This window comes from Amblyomma americanum, chromosome 2 (genome assembly GCF_052857255.1).
Source record: "Amblyomma americanum isolate KBUSLIRL-KWMA chromosome 2, ASM5285725v1, whole genome shotgun sequence".
Classification (NCBI taxonomy): domain Eukaryota; kingdom Metazoa; phylum Arthropoda; class Arachnida; order Ixodida; family Ixodidae; genus Amblyomma; species Amblyomma americanum.
Window position 1 is genome coordinate 101,904,796 of NC_135498.1, and position 22,329 is coordinate 101,927,124.

Genomic DNA, 22,329 nt, shown 5'->3' on the forward strand with positions numbered 1-22,329 from the left:
ATCTGAGGCACCCTGTATATAGGCCACTCCAGTTCGAAACGGGGCAACCAGTTGAAAATGACTATGATATTAAATACCTATATGAAAAGTAGCTTGAAAGCAGTTGCACTTGTCACACATATTATGCGATAGCATAAGGAGCTTGTCCATCCATTCGGCATTGTCACCGTCTCGTGTCATCATGGACAAGACTTCATAGCCTTGTATTATCGCAAACCAAGCTAGGTTTAAGTTCGAGGGCAATAACCGAGTCCTGAAAATTTCACAACATGGAGCTGCGTGTATATTTTTTGAGCTGTAGAGCATTTACAGTAACGGTGTTGCATGATTTGTGATTGTAAACTAACCTCTACTCACATACCATCTGCTTGATGATGAGTCTGTGATGCTTACACATCTTTGTCTATCAGTGAAGCTGTTCTAGTCATTCAGCAGTCATTGTAGCTACTGCACCTTACAATATTTATTATGCATTGCTGTACAGCGGTCTCCTTGCAGTAGGTACAGCTGTTAGCACAGAGTGAAACCCTTAGCCACATACCATTAAGCTAAAAGCTTAGCTTTGATATTTACACATATTATTTGCGCCAAAACGTTTTATAGTCCTGAAAATGCATTATGTACACTGTACTACGCAGTATTTATTGTACAGGTAGTCTCTGTATGAAAGAATACAGGCACTTTGAACTCAATTTTTCAAAAGTTTTTTCCTAACTGCACTCGGAAATGCCATATGATAATTGTACATTAAGGTAAAGTATGCTTGTATGTACACTGCCTTTTCTGCAATAGAAACTCTCGTGTCAAATGCTGTGCCAAAAAAATAAACGCGCTTACTGAATGTATGAGGCACTAAAAACAGCTTCGGTGTTGCTTTTTGATTACAACAAGGATCACAAATATTTTGTGCCTTATTCCAGCACTACACTTTTGGTCCATGCATGTTCGTCACACAGGTAATGACCACAGGCACTCCACCAAGCTGGAAGGAGATAGCAGAGAAGGGGCAGGTGGGCTGACATAAACATTGACAAAATAGAGTTCAAAATGATGGTTTTCACAAACTGGGCGAGCTGCTTCAACACCTTATCCGCCTTCACGAAGAGACTGTGTGACTGGGCTGAGTGACTGGGAGGTATACCGACAAACAAACTGTCAATGAAGTGGCAGCCGGTGGGGGTACTTGTATGTCACTGCTGGCTTCTGGCCGCACATAGGCTGGCCAAGAGCACAACCACATCACACAGTTGCTCACACACTTGCAGATGTGTATTGTGCACTGACATGAGGCAATGACAGTGGCAACAGGAACAGTGGCTGATACGACTCTCCACGCCAGCATGGTGAGTCGTCGCTACACGCTAGATTTTTCACCGGAGCTGTCGCTGCACCATCCCTAGGTACGCCTGCCTCTGGAGACGGGTCGTCCTACAGAGGCAGGAAGTACAGCACCGCATTGCTCTTCTCTGGAGGTAGGTGAGGAGTGATCCTCTCTCTACGAGGTAGCCACCCTTTAGAGGTGGCCCATTGTTATCTGGGTCAGTGGCAGTGTCGCCTGCACCCTCTGCTGACATGGGCGCATCCAAACGGAGGCTGTGAAGTCCAGCACGTGCAGTTATGATGCGCACTGTCCACTCCCACTGGCAGTGGTGCATCCGGTGCCCTTGAAAGCATTGGAAGCAGCTCTTCAACGCACTGGTACAGCGCTCAGTCGCAAATTGTGTGAAAGCATGTGGCGTGTTGTACAGGCCTTCTGCTGAGTCGGGTCTGTGATGCCACGCAACTGGTGCAAGCAGCCACATGGCTCCAGTGGATAGACATAGTCTCCTGGATAACAAAAATGATGCAGCTAAGCATGTCCTTTCCCAGTGATCTCAACAGCCTTACAGGACGCTCTGCTGTACAGTAGAAGACTGATGCCAAGTAGCCCACATCCAGGCTTTGCTTAATATGACAGTCAAGAACATACAGACACGCAGGATTGAGATGTATAAGTGAGCATTGCTGTAAGGTCAGTCTTTTACCACCATATTGATATAAATGATGCGCTATGATTGCCTACACAACACAAGTGCTGTCAGGCGCATTTTGCCTTGGTTTCTTCGACAGGAAATGCTATGTATTTCGACAATGTAATACGTGTCCTGTGTTTCTGCTGCAATTATAATTAACAAAAGGGAGAAATACACTGTATCATGCTGTAACGTGTCTGCATTGGCGTACTAGCCAGACTCATCCTTGTAGCTTCAGCAGATCCGGGCATATGCATAGCACTGCAGCTCAATATATGTGAATGAGGTCGCCAGACGGTTGAGCTTGCTAATTTGCTGCTTACCCAGAACAAAATCACCGCCGTCCAGCAGGCCTTTCTCCACCTCTGAGTGCCACCAGACGAACGCGCCGTGGAAGGATCCGGGTCAGTGCGTGTCCGCGGCCAGATTGCGCATGTTAGTACCACAGATCTCAGAAAAAACAAGCACAGCACGTACTCACTCTCGCTGCCGAGTCCTGCAATTGTAGCTGAACTCATGCGATCAAAAACAGTGGCCGAGGTATACACACTACCACGTTCGCAGCGTAGAACCGCTTGCGGCTCGTTCGCAGCACTGCCCACAGAATGCTTGACAGTGATGAGTGCCAAATCGACACAACCGACGATGCCGGGGATGCTGCCGCGGCGAAATTTTAGGCAAAGGAAGCCCTCCTTCACCGCCGCCTTCTCCTCGGGTCTCCTCGGAAAGCGAACACAACCCTTCTACGACCCAACGTTGACACTGGTCTCCGCTATCCGCCGCAAACACTTGTTCACAGTCGGTTGGGAAGCGCCTACGTTTTCTTCATTTCCAAGGGCGCCTTGAAACACACCGGTGGCGAAGAAGCGCAGCGCGCAAAGCACCTGCCGCTCGATTGACAGCGCACCTCCCAGTTCAATGGCGAGGTCGTCGCAAAGCCACTGCACAGTCTCCTTCTTAAGTCGAAACGTCGAAATAACTCGTCCCGCCCGTCAAAGCCGTCTTCATGCACCCTCCGACACCATTGATCGTGCGGTAACCCCCGTATACGACGATGTAAAGAGCCGCCATTTTGTGTCTCAAACGCTTTGAGACTACATTTCCCAGTCTCGAAAAATCATCTCAATCTGCCCGCATAATTGGTGGCCAACGTCAACACTTCTGGGCCATTTACGACGTCAGTCAGTGGCGCAAAAAATCAAAATGGCCGCCACCCACGACCGACCAATAGGAGAGGGGAAAATGAGACACTTTTTGAGACAGTTTCGATTGAGAGCGATCCTTAATACCGCCCCTGCTGTTTGCCGTACGTGGTACTCGGAGACGGCGAGAAACCTAAAGACAGCAGCGAGCTTTAATCCTGCAAAGACTAAAATCAGTTTGCAACATGGCGGTGTGTTTGTTCTGAGACTGTAGAGAAAAAAATGAATGTACGCGAAAGAGCTTATGCAACTAATACAGCAAAAGAAAAACATATTTGTTTAACCATCACGCCAGCCGTCTTAATGCCCCTCGAGGAACCCAACGACAGCGACGAGTATTAATACCCAAAATCAAGGTGCTAATTAAGATCCGGCATCTGACGATGCCGGATCCCGTAAACAGACCACGTAAACAGACCTACAGCGTCCGCTGCTGTAGTGAAGATCTCAACTGCACGATTTTCTCCTGCGTGATTCACTGCTAGGAATCGCACGTCCACGAAGACTAATTAGCCGCTAGTTTGCGTACCAAATAACATAATGAAATGACTCACATTTTTCTATTGATATACTCCGGGTACAGTCCGACGCCCGAAAGAGCGCGACTCGCTCATCCGCGTACATCAGCTCCGCCATCTTTAGACAGCAAGTTAGCTTGCATCGACGTAGACTTCGGCTAGGGCCTACTTCGGCGAAGCAGTTATCTTGGTCCCAGTGCACCGAGGCCCCCCCCCCCCCCCCCCCCCCCCCGCCCGGTGCTTGCACACACTCCCACTGCACCGAGGCTCCCCCCCGGTGCTTGCACACACTCCCAGTGCACCGTGGCTTCCCTCCCTGTTGCGGGCTGATGTTCCTGCTGCAGCGGTGCGACTGCTGACTGGGGGTGCGTTCCAATACTCCCAAGTAGACGGCTACTTACACCTGTACTTGGACCTGCGGACCTAATGGGTCTCGAGAAGAGTGCGCGCGCGCCTCTGCGGGAGTGATGGAGAGGAGGACGGAAGGAAAGGGTGCGTCGCTGCTCCCCGAAACGATGTAGAGGATGAGGAGAGAGGGAAGGGGAGGTGGAGGAGGAGAGGAGACGTTGGCGAGGAGACATATGCAACGCCAGCAAGGACTCGCTGAAGGGACGCCCACCATGTGCGGCATAGCAGCGTGGGCTGTGCTTATGGACTGCAGCACCACCACTTTGTCCAGGGACTCCAAATCGTCGCTGGATCACGCCGGTGATGGAAGAAGAGCATTTGGTGGCACACAAGAAATTGACCTGCTGCAGAGGCTGGTGATTTGAATTTAATTCTGGCTCCTTTGATTGGAGTGAAAACCGAATGTATTGGCGCCATGGCCGCTACGGGGATACATTTCACCGAGTTTGCTTCGGTGCTGCATTCGTCACCACGTTCTTCGCGGCAGCAGTTATGCTACTTTGATCGGCTCATTTTTCATAAAGTTGTACAAAAGATTCGCTGCCTTTGCACTGAATATATTACCACCATTCCTTCACATCGTAGCTGGCTACTGCAGTGCAGTACTTGCAAAATATACAAATAAGTGCACCTCAGTAAAAACAGGGGAACCAGTGAGGAAAACCAATGCTTCTGTACTGGCGACCAGGCGCGAATTATTTTCTCTCATTGCATTTTGAGCATGCGAGCCACACTTGCTCGTTCGGAACGAGCGTTTTAGAGCTTCCCTGATATTCCTGCATGGGTCCACATAGAACTAGTGTTCCCCGCGCCAGTAACTGATGACAGCTACAACCAATGGTCCATGACGCTTGAGAGTGAGCACAGCTTCCAGAGCGAGCTTGACAGGCACGCTTCCAGGCGCAGCACCCTTTGTGTCAAAACTTGCGATTGGCTGCACCGACGTGTGAAACATTGGCACAAACATAATCTCAAGAGCGTGATCAGCTGGTACTATGAACTTTTGGCCTGTTGCACCGCCAAAGTCTACAAATCCGTCAAACTTGTAGGTGGATTTGTTTAAATCTAGTGATGGTCTTAGCATATATTTATCAGTTATGTGTGTGCCATATTTTTCAACACTTTGCATTCCTTTAAAAATGTTTAAGCTGTTTCCAGTGCTATTTGATTATAGCTATGTTCACATGGCACACCTGATATAGACAAACGTCATGTTTGTAAACAAAGGTGGCGCTGCCGTCGGCAGCGACACAGGTGTAGGAAGAAAGAGCAGACCGCCTACACTGCCCTTCCAGCGACAAGCGACTCTACACTTAAAAGAAAGTCGCGTGCGGGCATTTTATTGTGTGTTCTGCAGATTTGTCCGAGCATTTCGATGCGTGCGTGTCTCTTGAGCATAGGAACATTCTTGTTTATACCTGCAAAGCAGTTCTGTTGCAATTTCAACGCGCTCATCGGGCAAGCGGAGCAGTACATCTGTATCATTCTGCGGTTCTCGGCAACAAGTACGTGGTAGCAAACAACGGCGTAGTTACGATAGGCGAATATATCGATGGCTTGAGCCAGGAGGAAGGAGCAAGGTATGTGCAGAAATTGGTCATGTACGGATCACAACTGCCGACCCATACAGCATACCGGAGTGCAAGTGGAAGAAAGGCGACGACGCGATACGGCAGTGCCCACACTTTCAAAGGACAAACCTTGTGGTGTGCCTCCTGCATTCACCAAGCCAGTTCACCCCCAGAGCGTTGAAAATTGCAAGGCACTTGAGTCATACAATTACTTTGAATCAGGTAATTATGATTACTATATTTTTGTCACTATCGTCTGCGGAGTGAACTTTATGAATAAGAGCTCGCTTTCTTCTGTTTCCTGAAACAGATACTTGTAGAACGAGTGGAGGTCTCGCTCCGCCGGTAATGTATTCAGGTCCGTAAAAATGCACTTTTCATTACTTGATGCTCGGAAAGCTGCATTAACATGTAGCCGTTCGCCTGAGGTTCAAACAGAAGTGCACTGTGCTGGTTTGAATGTTTAGTCACTTAGCTTGTTCTTTCTGAATTATGATTTAATGGCATTTCTTTTGCTTGATCAGAGTCCCTTTTGGGACGGTATTTGCTTTGTATGAGGATGAACTGGTGACATGGCACATATTACCTTAGTGCATTGCACTTATTCTTGCGCTGTTCATGCACATTTATGCTCTGGTGGTGGTTGCTTTGTTGGGTTCTCATAATCACTGCTTAAGTCCTGAGGACACAGCTGCGATGCCTGCAAATTTTGTCCTATTTTGCCATTGTTTACGTTTGATGTGCCTAGGTACTGCATCTACTTGCGCAGCTTGGTTCCAAATACACTTTGAACTGTTTTGAAATGCTCTTTGGGCCTAGATACGAAATAATCAATTATCATACCAACATTGCTACTGTGCCTCTTCATGCTTTGTGCACTATGAGCCCTTTTTAACAATATATCTCGTCTTTTTTTTTTCAGCGGTAGATCAGTAGCTTGTTTGTATTACGGAGTCTCATGCACTATGTAGGTTTTTTGTTGTTGCTTGCAATAGCCGGCTGGCCCAGTAGCTGCTTAGCAGATTTCACATTCTTCACGGTACCATACAGCTTGCTGAAATGTGCACGCCACCTTCTGGGAAAACTCTCAGCCCAAGAAGACATAATAACGGGTCTGCAGTTTGTTTTTCATGCAGCTCTTGATCTCACCAGTTAACAGGTTAGGCAGCAGTTGCAGTTAACACGGCAGTTATCCATTACCACTTAAGCTAGATATAACGTCTTGTGTTATGTAGTAAATCTAAACAAAAAGCAGTTCTCATTCCTCTGGTTTACACATCTGGATTCTATCAGAGACCCATGGATGACATTGTGGGCACGACTGAATATTTCGGGGTTTGTTCGGAGATGCCGCTACTGGGCGCCACGCACGAGGAAAGTGTGCCTGGTGCGAGTGGAAGTGATGCCATCGCAGGCAGCAGCAGGAAAAGGCCACGATACCTAGATTTTTGTGGACGATTTGCCGGGACACGTTCTGGCAGCTCATTGTCAGTGCAAAGCTGGGTAAGTGAGAAAGAAGTATAATTTATGGCTTATATGCCCCTTGTAAGATTTGTTCAAAGCATTCATTACTACTCTCACGACCGTTTTCTGGCTAAGGGAAGTGTGTAGCCACGTGGCTGCTGTTTTGTTTGTCCCTGAGGCAACAGCTCGCATGGAGGCAGAGAGGTCATGTACATCTCGGCCATGTGCCTGGAGCTCTGCAACGTCAAAAAAGGTTACCTTCAGTAATTATTGAAAAACATGTTCCTTCCACTAAGTGAAGTTGAAGGGATAGAAAAAAGCATTTGGCTTTTTTTGGAATCACCAATCTGGTATGCAGCACGCTATGGAAGAATCAATGCGACTGCCATGAGCAGGGTATGCTGGTCCGATACATACTATTAAGAGTTGAAGAGGGCTATTCTAATCGTTGTTGCGATGTGAAGTTTCTGACTGATGAATTTTAAAGTTGACAGTTGTTATTGTCATTTCAGAAGACGTTAAGAAACCAAGGCAATAAAAGAGTGACTCATGCAAACTGTCCCAGAATCTTCTTTAAAATTTGACAACAGCCACTTGGTGAAACGGCTTATTTGAGAAGACAGCGGCATCAGTAATACCTCTGTTCCACACTTTTTGAGATTATTTATTTTTTTATTTATTTATTTCGGAATACTGTCAATCCCTTCTTGGGATTTTTACAGGAGAGGGCAAAACATACAAATATAGGTTGAGTACTAATTTTTTTATAGTTAAAAATAGAGGCAAAACATGCAATACACATGATAATAATAAATAAAGCAATCGAGTCATAAAACTGATGATAGAACTTGAATACAATAAATACACTGAGAGGAAAACTGTATTACAAGATTATGAACAAGGTTATGGTGAGAGGAATGTAAGCACAGAGCTCTCAGCGAGGGTTATAAATTTGCCTATGGTGCGCTGGGCTGTGACTGATGAATGCAAGCGTTTCCAATCTCGGTCAACTTGTGGAAAAAAAGAATATCGGAAAGTATTACTGTGACAGAAATATTCTTCAAGGGTGAGTGCATGCTTGTGACATGTTCCTCTAGTTGTGTTTATATGAACAAATTCTGTGGGAGACCTCTTTAATGCATTATTAAGCAGTAAATACAAAAATTTTAGACGATGTAATTTGGCACGGCTGGACAGCGTGTGAAGCCCCGCCTTGCGTAAAAGATCTGTGGCTGAATGCATGCGTCCATAGCAGTTGAAGATAAAGCGCCCTTTGGACCATTTCGAGTGTTTTAACGTTGTTTTTAGTGTGGGGGAACCAAGCTATGTTAGCGTATTCTAAGACTGGACGGATAAAAGTGGCGTAAGCAAGAAGTTTTGTATCAGATGTAGAATGACGAAGAGCCCTTTTAAGGAAAAATAACTTGTTCATTGCTTTGCTAGCTATGCTTTGAACATGCGTAGTCCAGTTTAAGTCACAAGTGATGACTACACCCAAGTATCGATATTCAGTCACACTACGGATATTCATGCTATTCCAAGAGTATACATAGTCTAATTTAGACTTTTTCTTTGTAATGGATATAGAGACCGTTTTTTCGAAATTATTCACCATCTGCCATTTATTACACCACTGTGCAATTTTTCCTAGAGCATTGTTAAGTTTTTCCTGGTAATTAGAGTCTTTTATTTCTTGGTATAGCACGCAGTCATCCGCGAATAATCGAATTTTTACATCAGTTTCCTTTGATACGTCATTAATAAAAAGTAGAAACAACAGCGGGGCTAAAACTGTACCTTTCGATACTCCTGAAAGAACAGGCACTAACTTGGAGGCATGGCGGTCGTATTGCACAAATTGATAACGGTAAGAGAGGTAATTATAAATCCATCGTACCAGTGGTCCATCACCAAATATAGTTTTAATTTTAAAGTGGAGTTTAGTTTGAGAGACTCGGTCAAATGCCTTCGATAGGTCCAGGAAAAGGGCATCGATTTCTGACTGATTGTTGAAGCATAGTGCAAAATCATGCATAATTTCTACTAGTTGCGTAGCGGTTTACAAGCCACTACGAAATCCGTGTTGGTTTCTGTGGAGTACGTTATTGACTTCAACAAAATTTGTCAGAAATTTCAAAATGATGTGCTCCAGTAATTTGCAGCATGTACATGCTAGTGATATCGTTGGTAATTACATGCAGATGAAATATTGCCTGATTTATGCACCGGAATTACTTTCGCTACTTTCCACTCAGCGGGAACGCTAAACTCGTCGATTAATTTTTGATATATCAGGCAGGGGTATCAACTTACAGGCTCGGCATACCACTTGAGAAATTTGTTCGAGATTCCATCTGGTCCATAACATTTCTTATCGTCCATGTTTAACAACATCATAAGCCCTCCCGCCTCGGTTATTGATGGAGTACCTGTCAGCATGGTCTTACATTCGAATGCGAAGGTAAGGTCAGAGCAGTCGTCATGTGTGAACACTGACTGAAAGTGAGTTTTAAAGGTGTCAGCGTCAATTCCTTCGGTGGATTTTGTCTTGCTGCTCGTGCGTTGGGAACTAAGGTATCTCCAGAATTTTCTGGGTGCTGGTTTAATGAACCCATTAAGTGTGGTATTAGAATAAGTCAGTTTAGCCGTCTTAATTTTACATTTTAATAGGTTAGTTAGTGATTGAAGACGAGTAAGGTAGTTTGGAAGCGGGCGTATTTTGTTTGATTTTCTCAGTCGTTTGATTTTACGCTTGAGGTGAATAGCATCGCGTGTTATCCATGGATTCTTTTTCTTTGTGCATTTTGTTACAGTGGGAATGAAGTTGTCAATACAATGTCTGACATGAATCTTAAGACATGTCCATACGTGATCAATGGTTGACGGATCATCCATACACAGTTCAAGAAAGTTGGCGTATTCATGAACAAGATATATCATAATGGCTGCGTCATTTGCCTTTCCAAATGCTAATATCGGCGAACTTTCTTTTTTGACAGCCAAAGGAACAGGGAAAGGCAAAGTGCACAACACAAGCTTGTGGTCTGAGAAACCTTCTAGTACTTCAATGTCTATTGTGGTTGATAATCACTAACAAAAACCAGATCGAGTATCGAGCTTGAGCCCCGGCGCGGTGGCTCAGTGGTTAGGGCGCTTGACTACTGATCCGGAGTTCCCGGGTTCGAACCCGACCGCGGCGGCTGCGTTTTTATGGAGGAAAAATGCTAAGGCGCCCGTGCTCTGTGCGATGTCAGTGCGCGTTAAAGATCCCCAGGTGGTCGAAATTATTCCGGAGCCCTCCACTACGGCACCTCTTCTTCCTTTCTTCTTTCACTTCCTCCTTTATCCCTTCCCTTACGGCGCGGTTCAGGTGTCCAACGATATATGAGACAGATACTGTGCCATTTCCTTTCCCCCCAAAAACCAATTATTAGTATCGAGCTTGACGACTCTTGAATGCCAGTATGTGTATGAACAAGTTGATTCAAGTTAAATGCAAATATAATGTCCGAGAGAGTATTATTATAAAGAAATCTCGGGATTTGAGAGCTCCAGTCCGGTTCCGAAATATTGAAGTCCCCAGCCAAAATAATTTTGTCACCTGATATGTGCCGGTGCATGTAATCAAGCAAGGGAACCAGGTACTCTGGATCAACGTTTGGTGGCCTATAGACAGCGCCTACGTGCAGGACGTATCCTTCTATGTTTAGTTTGCACCAAATGCTTTCGACGTTCGGTACATCAGGCATAGGCATAAAAGATAAATCATCTCTCAAGATAATAGCCACACCCCCGCCTATCGGTGCTCAATCTTTGCGCAGAATAGCATAACCTGGCGGAACAACTTCATTATCTGAGACGTTAGAGTGAAGCCACGTTTCAGATATAGTGACCACGTCCGGACTCAATGCTATCAATAAAGCTTCCAGGCATTCCACCTTGTTGACAAGACTTCGCGCGTTTAAGTTTAGAAGGGTTACTTTTAATAAGATCGCGTGGTTCTGAGGACTGAGCTGGGTTCTTAATCATTTTCTGGTTTTATCTCAACCATATTGTCGCTTTCTGCGTCTCATGCAAAAAGGCGGCCAGCTATGCGTACTTTATCGTAAGTTAGCATTACCTTCTCTTTTCGGTCCCGATTTTCTTTAGTTTTACTCCAAAGATTTTTCCTTACGTCACGAACATTTCGTGAAAAATCTTCGAAAATAGTGTATCAGGTATTTTTCAGCTTCTTGCAATTTTGAAGGATTTTTGTTTTGTCTCTGTAGTCATGCAACTTAAAAATGACGGGTCTAATATAAGTGTCGTCATCTGGTTTTGGTCTAACAAGTCGATCAATTCGATCTATTCCCGGAATGTCAACATCAATAATGTCTTTCAGAATTCCATCTACAACTGCCTCCTGAAGCGTTTCAGGAGATTTTTCCTCAAGTTCATTCAAGCCGTAAACAATCAGATTGCACCGACGACTCCTATTTTCAAGACCATCAAGTTTCTTGGCCATAGTATCCACGCGCTGCTCAAGTACGGTCACCTTCTTCACACACTATGAGACTTGTTTTTCAAGTACACCAATCCTCTCAAGTTTTTGTCTATCGCGGATAGTTTTTGGTTGGCTACTGTTTTTCCCTTTTTAATTTCTTGTATGTCAGCTGCGATGGCTTTCAACTGGGCTTCTAGCGACGTGTCCCCTGGACCAGGATTTGATTCAACATCTCCTCCAAGAAGCAGTAAAAACCGCAAATCACAAAACATTTCAAAAATAGGCCGTGGGCACGACAGCACGAGCAGGCAAACATCATTACTGCGGTAACACTTTCCACATCGTCTGCTCACCTGGACGAAGAACAGAAACGGATTTGAGGCCATCATCCTCGCGTTGCCGCCGTGCCCACTGCCGAAAGCTACTTGAAAGCCGTCTTTTATACTGGTTGCTGTCGTTGACGATCGGGCTTGCAGTTCCAAAGTTGAAAAACTGGTGCCGCTGGGAACGCTGGTTTGTCTCTCGATAATAGGCATCAGAATGATCGGACGAGCCACTCAGTCGCCCTCAAGAACCGGGAAGTGCATCAGTGGTGTGGCATGCGCCGTTGTCGGTCCTGGCGTCAGCAACAACCAAGCAAAAACCTGGACGAAGAACAGAAACGGATTTGAGGCTATGATCCTCGCGTTGCCACCATGCCCACTCATGATGAAGTTTAGCATGGAACTGTTGCGAAAGGTCCTTGGCTCCCATCTGAATTTGTGACTTGTGTGCTGAAAAATGGTTGAAGATGGATGGTTGGACAAGGTTAAGTGTAGCATCAAGCATGCCAAATAATGCACAGAATACTGCAAACGCATACTGTCTGATGTTTTAAGGTCCTGTAAGAAGCAGTATTTCGAGCTGACCTACCTACTCAAGTGTATTGAATACTAGCTGACACTGAGTACAAATTGAAGTTGGCTTTTATTAATAGATTACCGCATTGTAACGACAAAGATTCTGCTTTGACTATAAACGGGAGCTTTTTGAGCTAGAGAAGGTCGGCTAATGAGATACAAGTGTCACCAACGCCAGCCTATTTTGCAGGTAACCTGCAGCACTTAGTTTTCTAGGTGCCGATTCCACAGGCTAGGCTTCACCACGGTTCACATCACAACTGGTTTGGTTTGGTTTGCGGGTGTTTAACGTCCCAAAGAGACTCAGGCTATAAGGGACGCCGTAGTGAAGGGCTCCGGAAATTTCGACCACCTGCGGTTCTTTAACGTGCACTGACATCGCACAGTACATGGACCTCTAGAATTTTGACTCCATCGAAATTCAACCGCCGAATTGTGATCACAAAGTCCTTTTTGGTGCAGATGTCACGAGTTTGAATCGAATGTCGGGAAAATTTAAGTGCAATTCGTCAGCAATAAATTTGCCTTTTGCTGCCAGACACGCATCACAGTAGGTAAAAATAGCCAAGGATTCACATTTACCAAGAACTAAAATATAATGCAGTTGTCCTCAGTGCCTTCAATGACTGTGTTTGTGCTCATGTTCAGCACTCCTTTTTCCCATGGCTTTGCTGCTTTTCTGAATTTTGGGTCAAGAACAAGTGTGCAATAATGAAAGTCCTCGTACTCCTCAAAAGTGATGCATAATGTGTGAGTGAACCACCTGCTGCTCTGCTTGACAAGGAAATTGCATATTATGGTATACAATTTGGGAGTAGTGCTGTACTTTGCTCATGTTATTTCTCTCATGTGAGCTTACAGCTGTTCCCAGTGACAGCGTCCACCAAACTGATTGTCAGTGCCTTATCACGGCGCGGAGCGGCGAAGCCAGCGAGAATAGCCACGTGCGCACAAGTTTGCCGACACAGCGATTGTCGTCTATGGGCAAACTTGTGCGCACACGGTTTTTCTCGCTGGCTTCACCGCTCCGCGCCGTGATAAGGCGCTGACAAGAAGTTTGAAACTTGCCGTATAGTTTTGATATCCCATCACAAAAAACAACCGAACAACCATACACAAGCCGTCAGAGCCACCAAGGAAACATAGCCGGCTGTCGAGTCACATGCATCAGCCAAACTGCGGTGTCGGCTCTTCTATCAGCTGCCGATTCTCCCCGGAAGCGCTGCCGGCCGTTCCGAGTGGCGATGCCGCTGGTGCCGCCGCGATTGTAACAGCGGCCACTGACGAAACCATGAACACCCAGTGCACAAAACATTCAAAAAGCCTTTCGAACAAACACGTGGAATAGCCGAATGCTACTGGGTAGAGCCATAGGGTAGAGCCCGCGTGCATGATGTAGGTCTAGCGCAGCACGGTGCGTAAAATATGTGAGTAAAAAGTTTTTTTTTTTATAAACCCGTGTGATAGGTAAAGGGTGCGAAAATTAAGCAAGGGCGCAAATTATGCGCATAAATACGGTACGTGTCCTGCGGATATGTGTGCAAATAGGCCTCTATATTAGGAAGGGCTCAATGCTTGCATTTTGACAACAGGCTTACCAACGCGAGTAAATCCACTCACGCCTGCTACAGGGACAGTACTGAGACCTACTTCACTGCTCCATGATTATATGCGTGTAAAGAGACACTTGCCTTGCCAGCCACTACTGCAGTGTCCTAGCGAAAATTGCCTAGGCTTATTTCGTCGCTTGTCCGGTTCCACACGTACTACCTGCACATGTGCAGTACGCGCATGCACCATTCGTTAGAGCGACTTGCTTGAATTGCAAATTTCGACTGTGCTCCTCACCCCCTCTTCATTTCTCTTCTCAATCCCCTCATCCTCTTCCCCAATGCAGGGTAGCCAACCGGAACACCCTTCTGGTTAACATCCCTGCCTTCCTTCTTCCTCTTTCTCTCTCTCTCTCTCTCAATACACCGTTCCATAGAGCGACTTGCAAAGCTAAGCAATATCTTACCCAGCAAAACTTAGCTTCCAGCCTCGCTTTCAACTTTACTTCCAGATACAGCCTCAGCAAAGGTGGTCGTTAACGGTAGTCATGCAAAATAAAGAACGCTTCTTCAGTAAACATGCTCAAATTTAGTGCCTCCTGCATAGTTGTCCATTTCTTACCCTACCAGCGCTTGCCTTCCCAGCCTGTACTGCAGCGGCCGTAATGTAGAAACAAATTAGACTTAGCGCATCGAAACCGTAATCAGAATCCACTCGTACTACCTGCACATGTACAGGAAATACGTACGCTTCATCATGAGACTCGCGTAGTTTAGTCAGTTTCTGGCCTAGTGGAGCTTACTGAGAGGTCTCGGATTGACATGTGAGGTCTCGGAGACTCAGAATGACATGACGAATCCCCTTTTTATTTAGGTGGGGTGGGTTTGTATAGGGCTGTAGCCACATGGTAATTAATAGCCAATAACAAGTACACCATTAAACTATACTGGGCGACTTCGTTTTTGACTTCCATAAGTAGAGCGCATTTTACGGCACAGAGAGGACACTACACACAGAGCGCTCTGCAGCGCTCTGTGTGTTTGTCTTCTTTCTTTTTTGTGCTGTCAAGTGCACTGTAGTTAAGGGAGAAACAAGTACAAATACACATATACGAGCACAAATCTAATCCGATAACCAGAAACCGAAACCAAAACTTAGGAAACAACATAATTGCTTCGGGAATTAGCAAACATTGAGGGAAAAATTTAGAATTGAGGAAGAATTTAGAATACAAAATTGTACAAACTTGAATAACTCGTTCTCATATGAACAAGCCTTAGAACACACATGATCTGGCATATTTTCACCCGAATAAGTTTGAGAACATTTAATGGGCAATCATACAAAAGTAACATTTTATAACACTTATAAATTCTCTTCTTGGGGTGGATGGGGGAGGAATGAATGAATGAAATGAAATGAAGGAGCTTTAGTACAGCATTGTCCTGGCCATTTGGACCAAGGGAATGGACAAGTGCAGTTAATGCTGTCATAGCATCGTCTTCGTTAATAACGTATAAAATTGATGTCCCCAAAAATTCACTCCACTTGTGAATATTTTCTTTCTAAGCAAGACCATTGCACGACGACAAAATGTAACTTTAAACTTAGACACTACCTTGCAGTAATTTATCCAGAACACTTTCAAACCACCTCTCAAAGCAGGTGCCACCCATCTCTTCGTGGTAGTTGCTGGTCTTTTTACCACGAAAGGCGTCCAAGCAACAATCAGTGAAGCTGACCTCGCTGCCAACTTGCGCCACGATCAGGCGCTGTCCCTTTCCTTACGGCTGCTTCAGACCCGTTGTCAAACCACGCATGAAGGCGTGGCGCTTGTAAACAGCAGTCGTGTCTACACACACTGTAATATCCTCTTTACACGGACAGCCTGACTATAGTTAAGCTTAACGGCGGTTATAGGGCTAAACTGTGGTTAGCTCAAACCGTACTTACCCACGCTTACACGCGATTTGGGCATGTCGGTTAGAGTGACGGAAAGCACCATGTAATTACCTCCATCGTGAATTTGTGACTATAGCAGTGTATTATTAAACAAGGTTACTTTAAAAAGGGCTTTTTTCGCACTACCACATGCGGGGCAGAGATTTGCTTACGCATGTGGCGGACATTAATGAAAAGCTAAAAGGAGTCTACAAACAATGATTTTAGCTGACTTTCTATCCGCCGTAATAGCCACTTGTAGCCACTACTCTCCTGGGAGCTGCAGGGGAGCATTGTGTCTCTTTTCACTGCAATTGCAACTCGTATATGTGATTAGGGCAGTCAAGTGCGGCGTCTCATTACCTGCTTACTTTCTGTGTGTGCAATATCGTGCCCTGTGAGTGTGTCGACGTTGAGCATTCAGGCTGCGATGGCTTCAAGTGGGCCTGTGGCGGACACTGGGGACGTCGCCGGCGTTGAATTTTGGGCTGCTCTCGCGGCTCATCAAGCAGCACTTCAACGCCTCCGCTTGCAGCAGCTGCTCTGCGCGCCGACATCAACATGCTGGAAGCGGAAAGCAGTCGTCCTCGAAGGTGATCTAAACGCCTTTTGTTGGCGGCGATTCTTCAGTGCATGTGGCAGCAAGCTTTATGGATGTACCGACGCCCACACTCATGGTACGAAACGACGCTGCCACATCTTCCGTACAGCGGCTTCCACAAAAATTTCAGGATCAACCGCTCCACATTTCGGTACATTGTGGGCGTTTGCGAGAGCATGTGTCGGCAAGACACTAACATGTGAAAGACATGGCTCTAGAAAAATGCATGGCGATTGTTCTTTACCGCCTCGCAACGTCAGCTGAAGAGCGTACTATCTCAAACCTCTTTGGTGTGAGCCCTGCCTCCTTGAATATGATATTCCGAGAGTTTTGCGCCGTAATTGTGTACAACTTGGAAGCGCGATTTGTGTACTTCCCAAAGGTGCATAAATTGCAGGAATATATGCGCCAATTTGCTGCGGTTTCTGGCTTCCTTCAAGGAGTTGGTTCTCTTGACTGCCACATCTAGGTGTGCCCTCCAAAGGAGGAGGTGGCAGGTTAGTTTAACTATAAAGGGTGGTACAGCACCATCCTCCTCGCTGTGGTTGACCACAGATAGAATTTCCTGTACAGCAACAATGGGAGTCCTGGAAGAAACAATGACTCTGCAGTGTTTCAGACCTCAATACTTCCACGTATTTTAGCCGGTGATCTGCTTCAATTAGAAACAAAGACAGTTAAACGGGTACAAATTCGTCCAGAGCTCCTTGCTGACCAAGTGTTCGCCCTGCAGAGGCATGTAATGAAAGCTTACCGCTTTCCTGGCGCTGCTAGCTCGCCTGCACAGACCTTCAACTACTATCTATCAAGTGCCAGACGTGTTGTATAAAATGCATCTGGACGAGTGAAGGCACGCATCAGAATGTTGTTGAAGGGTTTTGAGTGTGATATCGACAATGTGAACATTGTGATCCGAGCTGCTTGTGTGCTGCACAATATCTGCGAGCAACTCAGTTATCAGTAGGATGCAGGATGGCTGGATGCGGTGCAAAGCGCAAACGAAAGGCGTGCTCAGCCAGTATGCACGAGTAGCCGATTAGAGTCGTCAGGAGTAGCAGTAAGGAATGTCCTGGCGAACCACCTTGCAGGTAACTGAAACATTTTACGTTAATCTGGCATAAGGTGACACAATGTTTAGCTTTTCATGAGAGTTACAAAAACAGACGTTTAGTTTTGAAGCGATAGCTACATTACGGTAGCATTTCGAGCCTTCAGCGTGGGTGAGCGGCCACGTTGTCACGTGGTCGATTACGCGACGTGGAGCAGCTGCCGGCGGCGCGGCGCCGTGACTGATCACGTGGTTCCTCACGTGGTTGGTCACGTGACCAAGTTCCACTCGGCCAGCTGTAGCTATCGCGTCACTCCAGGTTTAACCAGAGCTAAACCACAGCCAATTTTTTTTTTGCCGATCGGGAGAGATTTGGTTGTTTCATTACCAGTTAATAAAAGAAGAGCGTCCACTTCTAAAGAGGCCTTAGCAAAGTTAAGCGAGGAGTGACTACAGAGATGAATGGTATTGTATGCATATTGAAATAACCTACAATGAGTGGTATCAGTAGAAAAATTTTAACATATAAATTAAGCAAAAGTGGCAACAAAACTGAACTCTGACGTACACCAGATTGTAAAACGGTTTTGAGCTAAAGTAGTAGCCTGTTTAAATGTCCGGAGCATGGTTAGAAAAGTAGTTTTCAAAGAAATTAATAAATGCATTGTTTAACAAAGTTTTCATATCCTGTGTTTTGCATTGTGCTTTCCATTCTTAAATATTCTGAAAGCAACAGTGATGTTACTCGTTACCCTGCACCCACTCTTTATTCACATACTACTCTTGTAGTGCATATGCATACTTACTGATTAGATATTATACCTGTAAAATATTTTGTTGACCTCATCACATGCTGTTGTATCGTGAACTGCAAGCCAACAAATACTGAGCATTCATGATGAATCTTTAATTTATTTATTTATTCAAAATACCCCCAAAGGCCCTCATTAGAGTGTATTACATGGGGAAGGTTGGAAGCGGGTCAATGCATTGTGTAAAGATTATAATAATGCACTAAAACAAAGCAGAGAAATCACAAATATTAATGAAAAATAGGCATTCACAAAAAGAGTCAGAACAATGCACATAGCAGCAAAAGAAAAAGACAATGCCAGAAGTGCGCTTAAGTACATGAAAATTCAAAAGACAAGGCGGAAGAAAGTATGTCGAAAAAAAAACATTTTAATTGTGGAAACATGAGTGAATAAGGTGTTAGAACTTATTTAGGTCAGATTTTATAGCAATGCTTGATGATAAAGCGTTCCATTAGGTTATTGAGCGCGGCAAAAAAAGAATAAGCATAATGGGATACGTGGCAGTTAATGCATTTAACTTTGTAAGGATGATCACGACGTGGAAAGGTAACTGGCAGTGGCTGAAAGAATTCACAATGAAGGCAAGGGTGGGGATAAAGCTTATGTAAAAGTGATAGGCGGGAAATTTTATGGCAGAGTGCTAAGTTTTCTTAGTCGGATTTAGAATTCAGTTAGGTGACGCTTGTGTAACATGAATAGTCAGAAAAAATTAATCGCGCAGCACGGTTTTGCAGGGCTTCGATATTACTGATGACATAAGTCTGATGAGGATCCAAAATGGCAGACACGTATTCATGCTCCGGATGGAATAATGTGGTATACGCTAGTTTTTTTTTTTTACATGTGTTGCGGCCCCTTTTAAATTTTATTTGAGAAGTCTGAAAGCAAATGATTAGCGGAGGCAAGGGAGATTAATATGATGATTTCATGATAAGTTGGACTGAAAGTTTATCCGAAGATACTTGTAAGTTGTGGTGAATCCTGCACTATTGCTATTAAGAGAGCAGGTGGTAGGAATACGTAACTTGTTGATGAAAGACATGAGCTTAGTTTTCGAAAGATTTAACGGCATTAACCAATCAGAATACCATGTGCTTATCGCTTCTAAGTCAGACTGCAGTCATTGGTTATCAGTGTTACAGGTTATACATCGATAAAGCATACAACCGTCAGCAAATAGTCTGATTCTAGACGTCATGCAACTGGGTAAATCATTAATATATATGAGAAAAAGTAAAGGTCCCAGTACACTGCCTTGTGGATCTCCAGGTGTAACATTAGCATAACATGAGTCAGAGTTAGCTGATGTGAACTGGATTCTAGATGAGAGGAAATGCGCTATCCATGCAATAATATTAGGTTGAATGCTCAGTTGTGATAGTTTAAGTAACAACCTTTGGTGAGAAATGCGGTTAAATGATTTAGAAAAATCTAAAAATATTGCGTCAACTTGAAAACCGGCGTCAATCAGTGCATGTATGTCATTAATAAAACCGGAAAGTTGGGTGCCGCATGAGTAGTCCTTGAAAAAACTGTGCTGATGATCGAAGATAAAGATATGATCTTCAACGTAGTTGATGGCCTGAGTATGTATGATACTGTATTTACTGGTCATTATTTTCTTTATTTTCTTTTGGCGTAAGGTATCGGTCTAATAGCCCAACCAAGCTGGTGTTGTTGGCTCATGCGCAGCATTTTTCTCCGAAATTTGTGGTCCCTTTTCTCCGCTTTCATTGCTTGCGCTGCTTCTTCTTTATGAAGCGCAAGTAGTTGCTGAACAACTGAACTATTGTCCTGCTGGCGTCGGCTTCTGTCGCCTCCAGTTCTTGTCCCACCAACGTCCGCTCGGCTGCTGCAGCCCATGGTACCACTAATACTGGGTAGTACACCCAGAGGAGATGTGCTCAGCACTGCGGCAGTGGTACTACTACTCTGGCTGTCCGCAATGCCGATGAGTTGGGGGTTCATGCTGTCTCCGAGGGGCCCGTCTTCCCCTGACGCGAGCACCTCGGCATGATCTGGTGCCTCAGTGACGACTGGCAGCTGCACACGACCAAATATAGTGTATTGCATTTTTCATCTTCCCAGGTGAGGGGCCAAAGTCACCCTAATGGTATGTAATCATCAGCTGCCCCGACCTATGCTTGCTAAAGCAAAGGGACAGTTCAAAAATTTTATCTGCACATAACTGCAGAGATATAATATTGTATAACTTAACTATACAGTCTACTAAACTGATCACTCAAAAGTAATAATGAATAGCATGTTTAAAATGAGTAAGACATCGACAGTACCATATAACCAGTCTTGTACACATTACATAAAATGAGCGGCAGATTACAATTACAATTGCTGCATCTGAAATGTAACTGATTACAGTGGTAAATTACTGCCCCAGAAAAGTAACTGAATAATTACAGAACAGTAATAGATTACAACTGGCACCAGCTACACCAGGAACAAATAGCGCGGAAAGTGCAAGAAGTCAGGTAGCCATGCGCACCTCGGTGCGCGGCCGAACTATTGATCACAATCGCATTGTCACTGACGCTTTGCCCCGGTAGCCTTTTTTTGCCAAGAAGTAATTGATTACCCGTAATCGATTACCAAAAATAATAACTGTATCACCTGAAACGTTAGCCAGAAAAAGTAATGAATTGATTATAAAAGTACACAAAACTAATCAATTACAAGTAATCAATTACGTACGACTGTGTATATAACGTTAGTAAAAGGCCAAACCAATGAACCAAAGTAGGTAGAGATGAGGTGGGAACCGCAGTATGACACCATGCTTTGAACAGGGGTGGGATAGTAAGTACCTTTTGTTCGCCCTTACCTGACAACCGTGGACCGTGGTTGCACAAGTGTCATTTTTTTCTGTGCAACCTCTTCACTGTCTTTCCTACTCAGTTCTTTAATATCTGCCGCTGGCATGCTTTGTACAGTATTCTGTACATTTAAAAAATTCGTAGTGATAGAATTCCAGAATGACTGAGCGGTCTAATAACGGGTAATGTTTGAAATTGCAAATTAATTATTCCCAAACTTTCCTCGACCCACCCATTATTGATTGGTAGGCTGCCGAGGAAACTGCAGCTGCCAGTAAAACTGCCACGGGACACCAGGAGAGCCGGTGGCAGTTCCAGTTCGTCTTAGCTGCCTGGAAACATGGAAATGATTTCAACATTAAATGTGCTCTTGGTGATCTCTTCAGGCCATTAAGCTTCCCTGTGAACACTGGGACTTAAGACAAATGTGACATAAATATTCAGATACTGGTGAAAATGTCACTTAACTGCTCCAGTTGGAGCTTTTCAAGTGATTGGCTCAGCTGACAGCATTCTAGCAATATCTGCGTAGTAGGCCAGTGAGGCCTACAGTTATATATTTAAAAATCGAGAAATTTGCTTGACTCTTACCCTAGCTGGTAACCAGAGGTACCCGAGCACTCTTTAAAGACACCGTAACTCAGGGAAAAAAAGGGGGAATTTTGAAGCACGTGTATTTAGTTCTACATACAATGCTTACACTTGAGCGGAAGTTGATTTACTGAGAATTTTGCCCGCCAATCAATCAGTGTAAGTTAAATAGGAGATAAGTAATGACCACAGCGCTCCTGTGCTGTAGTCATGCATGCTGACGGCTGTATGGCAAGACCACTAGTACAGTAGTCAGCACGTCTGTCTAGAGCGCTCGAAAGGGCCGCTTTTTCTGCATGCGCGACGCCTACCAATAACACCCGCTTCGAGATAGCCTGCATCTGAGTATGCGCCGCCACACTTATTACACTCACTGCCTGCTGCTTTATCGCCA